General features: G+C 46.6%; 1 protein-coding gene and 1 long non-coding RNA gene across 6 annotated transcripts in view; both read right to left on the bottom strand.

Annotated features, from left to right (window-relative positions):
- The window catches only part of LOC136373333 (muscleblind-like protein 3), a 120,805-nt gene extending 103,335 nt beyond the window's left edge, over positions 1–17,470 (bottom strand). For 2 of the 5 annotated variants that reach the window (XR_010745631.1, XM_066338236.1), the window contains exon 1: positions 16,004–16,196. The gene's annotated coding sequence lies outside the window, so the exon portion shown is untranslated. Of the gene's footprint in view, positions 1–16,003; positions 16,200–17,413 lie in introns of those variants that run through there. The other 3 variants (XM_066338237.1, XM_066338235.1, XM_066338238.1) reach the window with 2 other exon arrangements.
- On the bottom strand, positions 107–838 carry LOC136373308 (uncharacterized). The gene is made up of 2 exons (XR_010745625.1): positions 598–838; positions 107–214 (listed from the first exon to the last, which is right to left on the bottom strand). It is a non-coding gene; the product is annotated as an uncharacterized lncRNA (long non-coding RNA).
- Positions 17,471–17,779: the final 309 nt, after the last annotated feature.

A 17,779-nucleotide genomic window follows, 5' to 3' on the forward strand; every position in this document is an offset into this window, starting at 1 on the left:
TTTTTTTTCTCAGGACGGTGTTGTTCAGCTGAGGCATGGACAGCAGTGGGACAGAAATCTTTTTTGCTTTTAGTTAGTATAGCTAGCTGAGACAGAGAAGTTCCCTGGACTGTTTAAACCTGCTCTGGACTGAAAAACCCAGAGGAGCAGTGTGGAGCTCGCACCTGCAACCCACCAGGGCCTGGACCTCCAGAGGGATGAATAAGGGACTGACCTGTAACAAAGGGGTCCCTAATTAATAGGAGGCTGGATGGAGCAGCGACACGTCGAGCCAATGTGGTTATCATGTCGCTCTCTCCTTTATTGTTTTCAGCAATGACTTTTATACATTCACAACTTAGTTGACATTACAGGTCACATAAAATATGTAAACAATTTTGGACTTAAGGTGGTTAAAGTATCAGAGCTACAATTCTGCATATTACACCTCATTATTGCCTGGAACACCTTAATGTCAGAAGGGAATTTTTACTGCGCCACAACTGGGAATTTTTCCTGTGTCACAGAGGCCAACAGGCCCTGTGGACCCAAGGGGCCCACAGGCCTTAGGACTCAGTCTGGAGTTGCTCACCCTGTCTTCACTCCTGCAACACTGACCAAGTCAAGCTAAACCCACGGCAAGGACTTTCTCAATTTGCCATCTCACTCCAGAACGGAAGGTTTTAGTGTTTCATATTATTCATTCTTTAAGCTTGTGGGCACTTTGTTTGTTAAATAAATAGTTTTTTCCACTTTCCTCGGAGGAAGTTCTTTTCCCAGACCGGCTGGGGGAAGGGGCCGTTTGGGTTTGCTTCCCAGAGGGACCCTATTCCGCGGTTTTCTTCCAAATTTACCCTAAACCAGGACAGTCTTATTAAAAAAAGTATTTGTAGCCTTAGTTTAACCTAAAAAAAATTCTAATGGGTTCTTTTCCTTTTAACAGGCAAGGGGAGAGTCTCACTTGTGCTGTAGTAGTGTCACTCCTGCAGACAAAACAAGTTATGTTCAGCCCTGGGCTCTGCCAGGGAGCAGGAGCTCACACTCGCCAGCATGGAACACACCACAACACCAGCATGTGTCAAAGGCCCATGGGACCAACAAAAAAGAGTGTTGCTGGTGACCAAAACTTGATTTTAAATTAGAGTTGCTCCTCACTAATGTTCAGATTCAAACTGAAGACACTACTCTGCACCACCCCACTAAGAATGTAATGGTTTTACAGCCAGCACCAGCAAACTGAAGATGGAGCACAGTAACAGCAACAAAGCCAAACACAGATTTATTTTCATGAGAAAAAGCTCCTTTTGAAATTTAAAATCCCTCTCCCCAGTCATCATGACAGAGAAATATCTGAGGATGCTCAATAGAAAGCCATCAGACAAGCAAGTCACCAGTCATGTGTTTGCTGCTGAACATCACGAATGGTTGCACTTAAAAAGCGTCTCACAAGTGTTTGAATCTACATTTTACTGAGAGAAAGGAAACTTCATGTTGATGCCTTAAGTTTTAGCTTTCATGTTTTTCAGATTCTGTGCTGCCTAGGGATGTAGTTCTGAGCCTCATATTAAGTGTTAGTAAGCTCTCTTTACAGAGTAGGTTAACAAAACAAATCCCTTTTCTGATGAAGACCAAGGACAACAAGTTTCAGGCCCAAAAGCATAAACAACAGTGAAGAAGGAAAACAAGAAGGATGATACTTGACAACCCAAAGCTGTAATTGGACAATTAAACCCCGATATGCAAATGGACCAAAACTTACAAAAGTGTAAGACCTCATGACCGGTCATCCATTTTGTGACCATTTTAAGTCCACCTTGGGTGTAGCCCTGGTCAGGCTCTTGTCCTGCACAAGGTGTACCCTTAAAGGCCTTTCAATAAATATCTACTTTATTCTCTAGCTCTGTTCAGTCTCTGTTCCAGGTCAGCCTTCCCAAAGCATCAATGTCAAAAAATCTGCAAATCACTGCCAGTCCCAAATCTGGCATGCTTGGCTGGACTGTGGCATTCCCCACTTGCTCTCCAGGTCCCTACATTGTGAAGTAATGCCAACACATCCCCACACCTACAAAACCAGAATCAGTGGGCAGTTGTCTGAAATGTAGTGTGTAGTGAACTGCCGCTGCATGGGATCAGTCCAACTCAACTGTCCAGTCCTTTTGTTTCAAAAAGGGAATTACTCCTGCTAAAAGGCACCTGCCTTAGCTCATGGCCTTATGCAATGGATACTCTAAGCATTTTTATAATTAAATCAGTACATAATTATGAGAGTGTTTTATTGAACCAAAAAACCCCAGCACCTTGCGAAAGGCCGCCAGAGACTGACTCAGCCTCACCCATGCAGACGCTCTCCTGCAGCACTGGGCATCCTCCAGCTCCACTTTCACCACCTTTTCCAGCTGACCCAAGCACAGGCTGCATTGGCCCAGGCATCATTCCTGCCCTCTCCCTCAGCCAGGACAAATGTTCATGAAACTGACAGAGCAGAGGAAAGAGGACAGCAGCAGTGAGGAAAGAGAATACACCTTTCAGTGCCAAAAAACATATGAAGTGCATGAAGGAGCAGGCTTAGCTTCTCATGCCACCCATGAAGCCAAGAGCACTTGGAACAGCCTGGGAGCTCAAGCAGTCAATGGCTCTGCCTTGGCAATGCCCCATTGTCAAAAGGTTTCCACATGATGTCCCAAATACATACATTCCCCACAAGATGTTTCAAGACCTAGGGGAAAACTTTATCATGTAAGCTGGCATGCAAAATGGTGGCACTACCCAACTAGAGGTATCTAGGACAGTCTCTACACCTGGGCCAAATTTAGAAATCCAAGTATCTCTAGAAAAACAAGATGGGTGGCACTGTACAGAAAATAAATAAATCTGTTATTAAACACACAAGAAGCTTCCCTTACCTTATTAATACATCTCAAAGTCTTGTCAGAAGGATAACCTTCCACCTAACACAGGGCACAGAATGAATTTGGCGCTTGGCAGCAGCATCCTCATTCCAACCCTGGTATTTGAGCGTCAGCTACTGAATGAGTCATATTGCAACACAGTCACCAGAGCTGGAAAGTCCCCAACCCAGCAGGTCTCTCCCTTCAGCAAGGTTCATAAAACCTCATGCAGAATCTGCCCTACATGCCATATTCATCTCCACGGTTTCAGAAGAAACATGAATCACAGCTACTCAACCCACTGCTCTGCAGACCCTCAAAATCACGATGAAGGTGGTCAATCCCGTGAGAGAGCCACCCAAGAGAGGTGCCCTGGGCAGACCAGTCCAAGGGAGTGTGCAGTGCAGGCATGGCAAGGAGTAGGGATAACCTGCCTGCATTTCTGAGCAAGGGGGAGAGGCTGGTTGTACCCAGAGGCAGCAGGGGAGGTGTCACCTCACTGCAGAGATGCAGGAGGGAAGGGGCTCACTGTTCATCCTGCAGGAGAGCAGCCCACTCTGGTTTCCTTATTTACATGACCTGAAGTGCAGCTTCCTCAAGCACCATGTGAAAGGTGCTGCTTCATTTAGCCAGACCACGCCTAGGCACTTGGGACACTGCAAACATTAGCTTTACCGAGGCTCTGCTTAACTAAGGGCACTGAGGTTGTCACACCAAGTGCTTCACTGAGTAATTAGTCAAGCCAAATTCATCAGTGATGGACTCGGTCTGAGGAACAAGCAGAGTACACAGAATGGAGGCGTATGTTTGAGGATCCAGGAGTCAAGCGCAAACACAAGGTGGAGATGCCACTGCCAAAACCTGGGCAGTATGTCAAAGAGCATGGAGGCTTCACAAAACACCTCTGCACTCAGACTTCCTCAGTCAGATATGTAATATATGTTGCAAAATAATTAGTGCAAAAAAATTAAAAACTACAGCATTCGTGTAACCAAAGCCAGTGACAGGGAAAAAAGCTATTTGCATGAGGTGATAAGGGAAGGAGGATTCAGATATCAAGCAAGGATAAGCTGTCTCGAAAGATGTTTATTCCAAAGGATTTTTTTCTTCTGACAAGGCCCCAGTGATATGCATTCGATATGCATCCACAATAAGATATTTGTTGCCAAAGATGTTTATTCCAGAACAGAATTCCAGTAAGGAGATGAATTATTCACCCATTCTGGGAAACCTTTCATCAGACCGGCAGCAAAAAAAGAAAAATACATGAATATGCTAAAAGGATAGGATCAATGAGAGAAGTGAGAAGACACCCTCCCCCCCCCCCCCCCCCCCTCCTCCCCGTACCCCACTCAGCCAGAAAATGTATAAAACAGGACTGTGCCAAAGCAGGACTGGTGAAACATGGGGATTCAGAGCAATAGAGTCCGAATTTGGTTCACCCAGTGTCGATCACCAGGCTCGGCACTGTTTTGCTTGTGGCTTTTTCCAAAACTTATACTTTAATTATTTAATAAATTCTCATTAATTATTAAATTGGCTGATTCGTTTATAACAGAGACAACTCAGCATCTGGAGGCTTAAGAGGAAGGAGGACAAGCCACCTATAACCCTGTGGATGGCTCCATGCTACTGTTTCTTTTTTGTACTTCAAAAATAACTTCACTGAAATGTATTTGAAAGCAATACAAGCTCCCCCAGGCCAGCACTGCTTATTACTATTTATATAAAAATGTTCAGACTATATTTGAAAAGAGCCCACTAATACCTGGTATGGCCATAAAAAGATTTATCCATCCTGACTTGCTGGCTGCAGAATAGGAGACCTTATAGCTGAGCAACTTAAGAAGAGCGATCAGCATTGATTAAGAGTTTTGACCAGATTTTGGGGAGAGAAACCCAAACACCTCTGCAGCCCAACCAGGGAAGAGCCCAAAGAGCCTGATTCTCTCTTCTCCATCAGTTTTGCACTCTAAGGCCTGTGGTAACATTTTGCATGCTGTGGACTAACTTGGTGCTCTAGAGAACAACTCCCAGCAGCAGCCCAGCAGTTAGTCATGGCTTAGAGCTTGTCCTTTACCAGGAAGGATTTCCTATCAGTGACATGGGGATGTTTTACAGCTCACCATTCCAGCCTTTAGGACCACTTTAACAACTGGTCCATCAACCCAGATAGGCTCCTCCCAGCATCACAGCCCTGCATTGCACAACCACACCTCACCACCACACAGTCTCACAACCTTCCACCAAAACATTACCAAATGCCTTACGAGCACTAATGAATTAAGTCCCAGCATCTCAATCAACTCCAGGAGCAGAGAAGCAGGCTGAGATGTCCCCATCTCCCTGGGAGCCTGCTGAGGAGCCAGGCATGGCAGACAGACCTGCCAGCTCCCTCCCTCTGCTCAGCTACAGACCTGTGAGATATTTCAAAAGCTCTTTCCAAAACAGAAGGCAAGGAAAAAAATAGAAAAAGCTTTCTGTTTTCCTTGAAAAGCAGGTTGTGCAACAAAGAAAGCGCTAATAAAGGTTTCACCATCCAAATTAAAATTCAAAGGCAGCAATGAAGTGTCTCTGAAATATAAGAAAACACATTGTGCACAGTGTGAAATTTATTGCTGCCTAGCAGAATGAAGCCAAACATCTTAATAAGAAAAAAACCTGCTACTTTTGACCCAAACAGATTTGGAACAGGAAAAACAAATCACCCAGCTGTGGCCTCCTCACACTAAGAGAAGCAGCATCCAGTGTTTCCTGCCCACCCTCACCCTGTCCATGGCCAGCATGGTCTGCACACTGTTTGCTCAGGGGCTGTGGTAAATGTAATGGATAAAGTCGTGTATATAATATTGTATCAAAAAGTTTGGTCTATTAAAAGCTACTCCAGGGCATCTCCGAGATTCCAAGGCCTATTGTACAAGCTGTAAAACCACAACATTTGCAACAGAAATTACATGGCTGGACTGGAGATGGCCCATTCATCAAGGATGGGCCTCCACTTCACAGCTGCTCGACATCTTGATATCAATCTTGGTGGGAGATCCACAGGATGATTAAATCAACACCCCAAAGAAGAAATCCGGGAAAACTATTGAATCGTCTTTTCATGCTTATGGGACTCCTTCAAAGCCTTGCTTGGAAATAAAGAAATACATAAATATCTGGACTTGCAACGGACTTAGCCTCGGGACAAATAAACTGTATAAAAACCGCACGCTGAAACCCAGCATGTGTGGCAGGGTTGGAAGGCACCTTTGCTGCCGTTTCCCTGTCCATCCAGCATTTGATCAATGTTGTCCGATTTTATTGTGGCTTTTCAATTCGATTTTGGAAAAATTGCTAAATAAATTATTTTTATTTTGAATTGGCTTCTAATCGTTTATAACAGGGGTCAATCCCACCTAAAACAGACAGTTTGTTATTAAAGCTGCTGTAGGCAAGATCAGGCCTTTATTGAAGAGGATTCAGCTGGAAAGAGCCAGGAAAACAGAACTGCAGGAATCATCCCAAATGCAAACTGCACAGGGACAGGCTTCCTTACAAGGAGATTCCCCTTCTTTCAGTGGTTCTACATTTTCACCAGCCAAATTCCTTACTCGGGACAGGCATATTTCAGGAGTTAATTTTGGTTTTACTACATTATCACCAGCAAACCCTGAGAAATTAAGTAAAGCCTCAGTTGGCTCAAAACATAATTGCATTTCTCTTAAATAATAACTTTTTGGGGTTTTTTTGAGCTCGTGCATATTACATTCTAATTATATTTTAAAGCTTTCATTTGCAGCTACAGGAATAACCCAGAAAGACATACAGATGAGCTAATTTTCAAATCATCACTTGATGAAGGACATGAAGCTTTAAAAAAAACAGACCAAGGGACTTGGAAAAAAAATGAAACATGCAAAACTGAAAGTCCATTATCTCTTTTGGTAAAGCCAGTAACTCAGTGCCAAAGAGAATGGCTTTAAGACCTCAGCAGAGCAAATGCTGAATATCACACACATAATACAGCAGAAAATGTCATTTACACAAATGCTACACGCTAAACAGCAGCTCAGAATCTGGTATTCTCACTAAAATTCTGCTTTCAGCATTTCTCATAAGTACCATTTTTATCAGCCCAAGCAGGTTTTTCCTACAAGATTTTAAAAGATTACATGCCAGGTGTAGAATACTTCATAAAGCAGAATTAGATTTTTGCCTTGTATGATTTTTTTTTTTTAAATATATAATAGCAACCAACAAATTACAGCCATTGGTATGATACTGCCTCCACAGCAGATTTATGACAGCATTACTAAAAGCAGTATTTCATCCAACAAGACTTCTGGATAACACAGACATCTGCAGAACCAAGGGGGGGGAAAAGCACATAAGCATGCACAACCACACATTTTGTGCATTACCATACAAGACTTTTACAAGGATGGGTATTTTGTGACACTCTTCTGCAAGACAGTACCCTGAGCAAGCACAAGGGTACACTCTCCTGCACACAGCAACCTCCAGTCCTACCTCATATTCTTTTAAATCCCTCACCTTCATGCTCATAAATACAGCTTTGGCAGAGGAGCTGCACTGCAAGGAAGAAAACTCACCCCACACTCCTGTTACAGTGCTACATGAAATCCTCCCTCTGCCCCAGCAAGCTCCCAGCAAAAACATCAAAGTTTATCACGCTGAGGAAAGAACAATAAATGGGAGTCCGAAAAGGCAGTCAGAAGTACCATCAAAAAATCAGAGCTTTTCCAAAAAAAGGCCCTCCCCTAGGAAGCCTGCCAATCAAGCTCGATCACGAGGCTGTTTTCCGAGGGTGAATAGAGTTCTTATTGACGCAGCTTATGTCTGCAGCATGCAGCCCTCCACAAGGCTTTCAAGAGCAGATCGGATTACGCAGGCACATTCTCTCTGATTTTATGCATTCAGAAGCCCTCAGACATAAACTACCCGGCTCAGAAGGCTACCGCTTTTTCAGCTTGCCATCGGCCTACGTGCTTTTACAAAAAAAAAAAAAAAAAAAAAAAAAAAAAAAAAAAAAAAAACCACCAGGCAAACAGATTCTGGCAAACTTGGGCTCCCAAGGCCCTCATCCTCACTCAGCAAGGCCTTATAAATTTGCAGGCCAATCCACAGATTTGTTCCATGTGAATAAAATACGACTCATTCCCATGGTGAGTACTTAGCATCAGAATGAGAGAAGGGAAAAAACAAATATCTGCTGACACCATTTAAAATGGGAGATGATAACATCACTCTGGGTAGACAATCCTTACTGGAAGATGGCATGGAAAATGGGGAGGATACACACCTTTTAAAATAACAACACGCACTGCACAGCTTAGCAGGCAAGAGGTGGCCAACTGCAAAAGCATCACAAGCACAAATTCAGGCAAGTCATCTATCCAGGGGCAGCAATTTGCACACATGGAAATCTGGAGAAAACAAACTAAAAGGATCCATTTATACAATTTCTATACTTAGGAGGCACGATAAGTGTAGTAAATGTAATATTTATAACAATAAGTCATATATATGTTATGGAATTAATTCGTGTTTTATTGTAAGATATGGTATAAAGTAATTTATGTGGAAAAAATAAAGGTGTTTGGGAATTGTGCCACCCCTGCCGGGAACAGGGGAAGCGACCCATTTGCAACAGAAAGAAGGGTGGCTCCAAGAGATGAGTCTCCTCCGAAGATGGGTCTGCCAATGACCCAGTGATCAACACCTAAAGGACATCTTATCTACATCACCATGGGTGTGCATCCCAGTGCTTGGTTCCTGTAAATGTAATCAAGTGTCCATCCCTGCCCCGAAAACTATTCATAGGACCAGCAGCGAGGAGAAGAGATATGAATATGCAAAGAAAACAAGAGGGACAAAAGAATGAGGCAACCCACTGTCCAGTCGAAAAACTGTATAAAACGGGACCCTGCGAAGGCAGAGGTTGTGAACAGAGGGGGGTTCGGTGCGATAGAGGTCGAATCTGAGGTTCACCCAGTACTGACCCTGGGCTTGGTGCTGATCTTTGCTTGTGGCTTTCTCGGACTTTCATATTTCAATTTTTCAATAAATTTCTTTATTGGTAAAATTGGCTGATCGTTTATTACAATAAAGAATTCCATTTCAGCAGCAGACACAAAGTCTGGGGAACCTGTGGTGTTGCATTAGAGGTAAACAGAGAATTACAAAAAGTTTTATTATAAATGCTCCAGCTTAAAGACTGAATTTCAGCAAAAGAGACAACACTGTGCTTAAATTATATGACAAATTAGAACCTAAGTATTGCCCTAGAGATGGATGCATGCACTGCCCAGAGATCTGGACTACATCAATTGTAAAGAAGCTCACAACCCCTCCCCTCCAAAAAACAGTCTAAAAAGCAAACCAGTACATTACACATGGGTAAGTGGATCCCTATCACCTAAAAAGGAACTCCTGCATCAATTCAGCCACACTGAATTGAAACTTCTCACTGAAATATTACATATGGCAAACACAGCAAATCAAGCAAGCTTGAGCTTCAGAGCTTTTAAGGGATTTTAAGAGCAAACACACTGTTCAATAAAGACATCCTTTCTTCCCTGCTTCCAGGCTGCAGTCACTCCCCGACCAAGATTTTCTAGCATTTTGCAAAAGATTTTTCTCACATTTTCCCTGATGGCTGCTGGGAGGCTGGATCTGGGCAATGGAAATGCAAGATGCCATGTCTGTCTGACGTGGCAGTTCTTTGGTTGGATGTTTACACTGTTCTCAAAGCACACCAAGAGAGCCATCACTCCTGACTACCTTTGGATATTGAGATCTAAGCAAACTGTGCTTTTCAGTGCTCAGCCTCCCTCTCAATGAGCAGCCTCGTGTTTCTAGTACTCAGTTTCCACACATAACTTCTAGTATGTTCATGGTCCAAAAAAGCCTGCTCCTATGTGAAATGAATGAAATGTCAGAAATTCCCTTTTTTTGACACAGTCTGTCATTTGTTAAGAAAGTTATGCTGTTTAAAATGTTATGCCAGTTGTAACCTGTCTGTTAAGAAAGTTATGCTGTTTGTACCAAAATTTGTACCCTCAAAACCTTATTCCAAGTTGTATACCCCCTCTAAAAACCCGAGTTCCCTTCCCCTTCCGTCGGGCTAGGCTGTCCCCATTCCCCACCAGCTCCTCGAGCTGCCGGCCCCGCCTAATAGGAAAATCCAAGGACTTCCATGGTGCACCGCTCCAAACCGAAGTGCAGTTGCCGGCAAGCGGACCCAAAAGCCGGGACCCAGCACAAAATCCAGATAAAAGGAAGACACTACAACACCGAGAAGACCCTCAACTACCTAAGGACTGAATTCTGCTTCTGCCGCCTCGCCATAACCACAAAGAGACTGGGAAGAAGTGACGCCCCTAGACCACACGAGCCCAGTTGAGTTCCTGGGGATTCCCGCGAGGCCGGAACTCCCGACTCTGCTGCAGCAAGAGCAGCAGATTCGCCTGACACCTGATCCTCAGCGGCGACAGGAGCGAGGGCGGCGCAGGCGACCCCTCGAGTTCCCCCTTGAAAGAGCTGACTAATAAAGGCCTTTCAAAGGAGCAGGTCTCCTGGCCCATTTATAACACTATGAATGCTCCATACTCTTTCCCAACACATCTGAGTAATGCAATGGTTCACTCCACTGAAAAAGCCAAGTTGTCACCACCAGCACAGGAGTGTCCTACTGTGGCATGTAGTGGTTTCTCGTTTGCCAATTCCTGTTTCTCAAAATTAGTGTAGTGGTTGGAGTGCCTAGCAGAATCATTTACTCTTTTTCTGCTATGAGATAGGATTAAGAGAAAAGCAAAGCAGGCTCAAACTTAAAAGGTATAAAGATAGGTATATTAACAAACACTAAAAGAAGAAAATGAGAATCAAAATGAAACCTTCAAAACACTTCCCTCTCCCCACAAACTGTTCACATTCCCACTAACAACATAAAGAGACAAAACTTGGAACTCTTTAGTCAGTTTACCACCCATAAATAGTCTTTCATTAGTTCATTTAGAGAGAGAAGTCTCTTGGTCTGCCACAGAACTTTCCCACTGACAACATAGTGTTGGGGAACATGAATCAGGGAAACCATACAAATATGATTGCTTAGCAAAAGATTCTGAAAATATGAAACCTATAATCAAAACAGAAATGAAAGCTTACTTTGAGTTGTAGGATACTGTTGAGGGTTAGGTTTTGTTCTTTTTTACTCTAAAGAATTTTTTCCCCATAAGTTACCAAGGAGACTAAATGTTGTACTTAAGACTATTTAACAAAACAAAGGGGTGGTCCAAGCTCAGAGGAGGGGTTTAGGCAGGTAAAGAGCAGAGCTTCAGGTAGCCAGTCAGTCTGGTTTTCAGCGTTCAAGGAGAAGGCACGGCTGGGTTGGTGCTCCTGCTGGAGGACTTCACTGCAGTCCAGTCTTGGGAAATCTGCCATCATCTGCTCGCCCTGGAATTCTGAGCTTCTCTGCCGCCCTGCGAGAGCTGGGCCAGCCCTGCCCCGCCGTCGTGGTTCCATCAGCGCTGCTCCTCTTGCTACAACGTGACCCCGCATCCCCCTGCCCTGCTGGGACACCCTGCCCCTGCACTGCCGGGACATCCTGCCACTCCAGCTACCAGCCCGAGACTCTTTTTCCACTGTTCCCAGCTTAGTGCTCTGGGGATCCTGCAAAGGCACTGATACCAAAATGCCCTGGGCTTTTGTGAAGCAAAATCCTTGAAGTTCTTGGTACTGTTTTTGTTATCAATGCTGTAGTTGGTTTTTTGTTTGTTTGTTTGTTTTTATACATACCAGTAAAGAACTGCTATTTCTATTTCCAAAATCTTTTGCCTAAAGGCTTTTAACTGAAAAAATTATAATTGGAAAAAGGGTGGTGGTGGTGGTTTACATTCTCCATTCCAAGGGAAGCTCCAGCTTTCCCTGGCAAATACCTGTCTTCCCAAACCAAGACAGATACCAAGTCTTAGTTACTATATAACCTGAAAACAATAGCCTAGCTAGCTGAAGGAGAATCCCTTTTGACTGAACAATACCTTTCTGCTGGCTAAGAGATCCAAAGGTCAATGTAGCAAAAGAGAAAAGTCTAAAGAGTAGCTTTTAGAGTTTAAAATATAACACAGTATGGTAACGTAGTAGTTCTTATAGGCTGTATGTAGATTCTATAGGATTTTGTGTCTTGTATTGGTCACTGTAAATTAGAATATTCATCACAAAAGGAGATATAATGTATTGTAACAAGGACCTTGCTCTCTTACCTCTTATCTCTTACCCTTGGCCTTTTCCCCCCACTCTTACCTCTCCTCCTCTTCCCCCTGCCACCTTGCTCTCTCGCTCCCTCCTCCCTTAGCTCATACCCTCCTGTTTTCTCCCTCTCTCTTTGGGACTTCCCTTCAGCCGAGGCTGGTGGCTGAAGGCAAGGCCCTTTTACCCACAACCCTTGCAATAAAACCACATGTTCTAGAATATCTCAGGTCAGCAGAGTACCTTGTCCCTGCCATCCTCGGTTGCTCCTACAACATAGAATCGTTTTCTGGTGGGTTTTAATTCTAACAAAAACCAGCCACTCAGCAATCTGCTTTTGTGAAGTCCCTCCCATTGGTAGCTTTCCCGCCAGCTGCATATGGGTCATGGATGCTCTTGGGGTATCATTTTTAAAAATGAGCAATTCCAAACGCAAAGGATTTTCTTCATCTCATGGAACAGAGGTCTTCTCCTTTTCCCTGGGGCATAGGGCTTCATATCTCATCTCTCTCTCTCTGTCCAAACTTCTCATAAAATCACAGCTTCTCATAGGATTACAGCTACTTCAATATTCACTTAGTCCATCACAAATACCTTTGCTCCAATCCACAATCTGAACAATCTTATGATTTTCCCCAATGCATATTTTCCACGATTTAAAGGGATATTCTAGCATATTACAGTTGTTACCACGGCTTACAAAAGACTTTCAGCCCAAAAATCAAGGCATCTTCTCCATCTCCTCATCACTTAGAATCTTTACTTTTTTTCTCTCTCTTCACTGGCTTCAGTTTCATGCTGTGTCTCTCCATGTCTCACTTTGACTATTTTCCTCTCACTTGGGGAAAGGGTTAATGTCTTCAGGTCTCAATTTATGCAGTGAAAGAGTTAACATCTCACCCGTGTCCCTCTTTCTTGGGCTGCCTGCAGCTCACGGTGTTGGATTTCAAAGCCGCACCGATGGGGGGGGGGGGGGGAGTGGCCCGCCGGTCAGGAATCTCAGCGGCCAGGACAGCCTAATGGACACTTCACCCATCCCTCCCTGGTATCAGGGTGGCCTCGGCCCAGCTCGAGCCCAGAGTTGTTATCAGGGGCCCAGTGGACATTTCCCTCGGCCCAGGCCGGCAGTGAGGCAAGCTTTAAAGTCGGCTAAATGCTAGTAGCCAGGGCCTCCCCTTCGCCCCCACTGGCAGCTGCTGGGACCTGGGGCCCATCTCGGTCCTGCCAGGGCTGCAGCAGCGGCAGAGCCCGGCCAGGCCCAGAAGCGGGGAGGGGGGGCCGCGGCAGAGCAGGGCCAGCCCACCCACTCCTGTTACCTCTCTCCAAGGCTGGAAGAAAGAGAGTCACAGGAGTTCTCTGATTTTAACTTTGTGTGTTCGCAGAGGCGTGTCACCTTCCTAATGGCTATATTAGCTGTCAATTTTCATGCCTAGTCACTAATTGGTTTTGCTATAACTTCCTCAGAAGAATCACTTCCTTGCTAAACCGACACAGGGCATCAGTCACCAAATCCTAACTGTAGATTCATCATCTTCACCTGTGCCAAGAAAATCTTCATTTGTTTTCAGGCTCCTGACTAAGCTGCAGGCACTGATGACTAGGCCAGCCATGGTTTGACTTGTGTCTTCAGGAAGATCCATTTGCCAGACATTAGCAATGCAGTTATGCTGTAGCCCAGCCTCATCCGGTCCTTCCTGGGGCCCCCCGGTCCTTGTGCCAACACAACCATTTCTGTGGCCACATGGAGAAGCTGAGTGATGGCTAAAATTAGCGTCTTTTTTTCTTGTTATTCAGCAAGATTATTCTTAAATCACAAGGATGGAAGAGTCTGGAGGAAAAGGCCAGAAGCAGCACCACTTCCACCACAGCACCAGCTTCAAAATTGATTTGCAAGCTATTTGCAAGTAAGAAAGCCAGCCTCTCTGCAGTCACAAGGTTTTAAGTTGTACTTTGAGATTCCCTTAAACATGCAGAACAGCCCCTCAAAACTTCACATCTGATGGCATCCTAAGTGCAAAATTCTAAGCTCTACATATTCCTCTTGCCAAGATGGGACAAGCCCAGGAGAAAATTTCTAGGTCTGTAAAATTCTAAGAATAACATTTGAGGTTTATGCCAGCCATTCCCAAACAGAGAATAAGAGGGCAGAGCAGGCTCCCATTGCTTGTGATGTGGAACTGGGCACAAAAACCACTAGAAAATCCTCTGTGTGGATTCAACATCTCAGAGGGACAACTGCCCAGCATCCCTACTGTCAGCAACCTTCCTGCAGCACATGGAGGGAGGAATGACAGGTCTAGATCCACTCCCTCTTTTTCGATGTGGGTCCCTCACTCCCTCACAAAAGTGGAAAGGATGTGGCACCCTGAATTCTGCTGACCTGGCCAGATGCTGCAGGAGGCTGAGCAGGACAGTTTACAGCACCGTGGGGCTAATTTCCTTGCTGACCACCAGGTCTGCTTTGGGCCTCTGCCAATATATCTCAAAAGGCCCATAAGGCAGCACCAGATTTGCAGCAGGCACACAGCTGTAGGCTGAACCAGGTGCACACATAAAACTCAGCCACTCCTAGGAAGGCCAACTGAGCCTGAAGTAGACTGCTCCTTCTGCTATCAACACATCCCATAATACCTAGAAGCTTCAGCACAGTCCATTGTCTTTGAAAGATAAACACTGAAAACACTGAAATAGTTCTCAAAACTTTTCTGGGCCACCTCTACTTTAAAATAACTTCATTTAAATATGTACCATGTCTAAATATTCACACACACCCCAAGGGAAATTATCACCTGTGAGCAGAGCTGGTGCCCACACACCATATCTCTGCACAACCTCTCAGGTCTGCCTCTGCAGCTCCACACCACTACAACCCTACAGAAAACCAGAGCTGCTTGAAGTCACCCCAGGAAGGTCCTGCCCCACTGGCAGTAGCACTGAAAAGACCACAGCCTGCAGGCTCTCCACCAGACCAGGCTTCCACCAGACTTGCTAACACTCATCTTTCTTGGGGTTTGGAGAGTAATGGGGACAGGGAAGTTTTAAGACTGAATTACAGAGTCCTTTAAGTCCTTCACTTCTGCATGAAGCAGAATCCCCAAATCCTCCCTTCAGGATTTTTTTTCCCTCACAGGACCGAGATGCATGACTTGGATGTTCATTAGTAAATTAAACTCCAAGGAACAGGACTGTGCCATGTAAAGGCATTTCTCCAACCTGGAGAGCAGCACCATTGCAGCCTCTACACACTACCTCAACAACAAAACACCCGCAGGGAGGACCAAAGGGGGAAAACCTCTCTGCAACCCCATGGAAGCTGCTCTATGGAAACTTTAACTGCATTACTTCTGCTTCTGTATAATCCCAGAATAACTAGCTTAATTCAGACTGCTCCAACTCAGACATTCGATAGTTTCAACAGGGTATAGACTATAACCTCACTCTAATTACAGGATCATGTTACATGCCCAACAACTGCTGCAATTTAGTCTTGCCTGATACAACCCAGCTGAAAATTGCTCATCCCACCTCTCACTCTTACTTTTTGGCAACCTTTGAATGGAGGCAGGGATACCTATCAACACCTCAGCATCTGACACGTGCATCCCAAGCCCCATAAAGATGAAGTCATCATTTCCTTGTGGTAACAAAGGCAATGACTTCCATCAGTGCAGAATAAACTAGTTTTAGGCAAATAGCACAGACACGACACTACTGTTCATACACTTCTCTATGAAAACGCAATATAGGATTATTGCTAAGAGCCACAACACCACGAATTCTCACGTTGCTCCCCGAGTCTGGTGCTGATCGCACACGGAGCCTATCTGAGCAAGAGGGGAGTTAGAGCTAACAGCTGCAGGACCAGTCAGTCGGACTTTCACTACCTCAAAGGCAGGGGATGTTCCTTACAGCAGCGCACGTCTTGCCTTTGAGCTCAAAACTGCATCCGCGGCTCCCGCTGCCATGAAACGGGAAGGTTTTCTCCCCGCAGCCGCTCGCCCGTGCCTGAACCGAATGTTAACAGGTCTCAGCGTCAGCCTCGCCACCGCCTCATGCTCGGCCGGGGAATGTTCCACTGCCCGGGCGGACGAGCTGTCCGGCCACGGCTCGGCGATGATTCAGCAAGGGGGTGGCTCCCGGTGAGAAGGCACACCTCCTGCGAGCTGTCACACCGCGGGGCCGGGGCAAAATGGGAGACAGAGCTTGCTCTATCATGGCTGCACTTTCCAAAATGCGTAACCTGGCCTGGCAGGGGCGAGGAAGGCAAAGGACAGAGGTGGCGGGGAGGGTGTGTTTCCATCAGCAGGCACATGGGAATAATTGAAGGAAACATCTCGAGGCTTTTACCGACGGCACAAGAAAATGAAGTAAAAGAAGGAGAAAGAAAGAATAAAGCCAGACACTTTGGGAGCCAGAATCAACTTAGCCAGGCTATGTTCTTTGTTTCTAGGCAGACTCCAGTGCGGTGGCAAGAATGAACAAATGCGCATGTCTTCATAAGATTAAAAAAAAAAAAAAAAAAAAAAAAAAAAAAAAAAAAAAAAAAAAAAACCACCAAAAAAAAAAAAAAACAAACCACCATCCCACACCCAAAAAACCCTCCCCTCCGGCCCATCTCTCGCCGCTGCGGCGGTCATAGCCCTCAGGAGAGTTTGGGCCGCTTTTCCAGAAGTAAAACTCCTCTTCCCGCTGCTCCGAGCAGAGGTTTGCAACGCTACCAGGCGTCTAGGGCTACGGCAGCGCCTGCAACACTATCGGCTGCAAAAACTGGTTCTGGTGTGGGGTTTGTGATTTTTTTTTTTTTTTCCTATAACACTATTAAAGAACAGAACGCCTCCGCCACGCTCCAACCGCCCTCCGCAGCCGCCGGCCGGAGCGCAACCCGGGCCCACCACCGCCAGACAAAGGAGCGATGCGGAGCCGCGCCAGCACCCGCGGCCAGCCCGCCTGCGCTCCCAGGACAGCCGCCCGTGGAACCGGGACCGGAACCAGCCGCCGCCGCGCCCCCTCCTCGAAGCGCGTCCCCCGTCCCCGGGCGCCCGCGGCTCGGGGAGGCCGCACCGAGCGCCCCACGGCCGCCCCGGGCCTTACCTCGCAGTGGTGGCGGCGCTCACAGGCGGCGGCGCGGGGCGAGCCACGGAGGCCGGTTTAGCGCGGGAGCCGCCTGCGCGCCGCCATTTTAACACCTCCCGCTCGCCCTCCCCCCTCTCCCCGCGGCCACGCGCGACGTGGAAATGTCACTCAGCGTCCCCCCTCGTCCTCCCCGTCCCCTCCGCCCCCGTCCCCGCCGTTACATTGACGCAGCGGCTCCTGGTCGCCAGGCCCGCCGTGGCGGAGCTATAGTAGCAGGGCAGCAGCCGCCGCCTCCCGCCGCCGGGCGCACATGGTACGCTCCGGGGCACCGCCGGCCCCGCGCGCCGCCCGGCTGCTGCCATGGCAACCGCCCCGCGACCCCCGCCCCGCCGCGACCCGCCAGACGCGCCCGGGGCCGCCGCTCCCGCCGCTGGCCGGGATGCCCGGGCACCTCCCGGCACCCGCACTTCTGCCCGGCGCTGTACACAGAGACACCGCGCTCCCGCACCGAGTCCACCTGTCCCCAATGCCACCGCCACCTGCTGAGGGGCTGCATCGCCTCTGTCCCCAAGCCACTGCCATACCTT

Source organism: Sylvia atricapilla, chromosome W, assembly GCF_009819655.1.
Source record: "Sylvia atricapilla isolate bSylAtr1 chromosome W, bSylAtr1.pri, whole genome shotgun sequence".
Lineage (NCBI taxonomy): Eukaryota > Metazoa > Chordata > Aves > Passeriformes > Sylviidae > Sylvia > Sylvia atricapilla.